Genomic DNA, 532 nt, shown 5'->3' on the forward strand with positions numbered 1-532 from the left:
TGCAATTTAGCGGGAAAATAATTTAGCAGTGCCGAAGCACACACAAACAAAAAATCACAACTTCGGGTTGTGACAGATGACAGCAAAATTCCCATAAGAAAGGTTAGGTAGATTAGTGGAACATCAAAACCACTAAAAAGGAGAGAAGATTTTTAATACCTGTGGCAGTATTAGCAACCGAGAGGTTCAAAGCTCATGCCTCCCTGAAGCTTTTTGCCTTTCTGTTTCAGAAAAGCATGAGCTTTCATGGAAACCTACTTCACCAGATGTTAAGAGTTCATTTTCAGTTATACACTCCTGATTTTATGGATCTCATATCAGTTTGCTCACAGCTAAATATAAATCAGAATTCCAGATCTTCCCTGCTGGAGAAAAGTTAAATTTACCCATGCTTCTGGCAAATATGGTAATCAAATATTATGTTATTGTACAGAATGCAGCCTAACCCCAAATTACCTTGTGCTAGTTACCCATGTTGACTAGTTGACAGCAGGTATATATGTCTAAGAAAACAGTTTATAAACAGAAAAGG

Source organism: Alligator mississippiensis, chromosome 3 (genome assembly GCF_030867095.1).
Source record: "Alligator mississippiensis isolate rAllMis1 chromosome 3, rAllMis1, whole genome shotgun sequence".
Lineage (NCBI taxonomy): Eukaryota > Metazoa > Chordata > Crocodylia > Alligatoridae > Alligator > Alligator mississippiensis.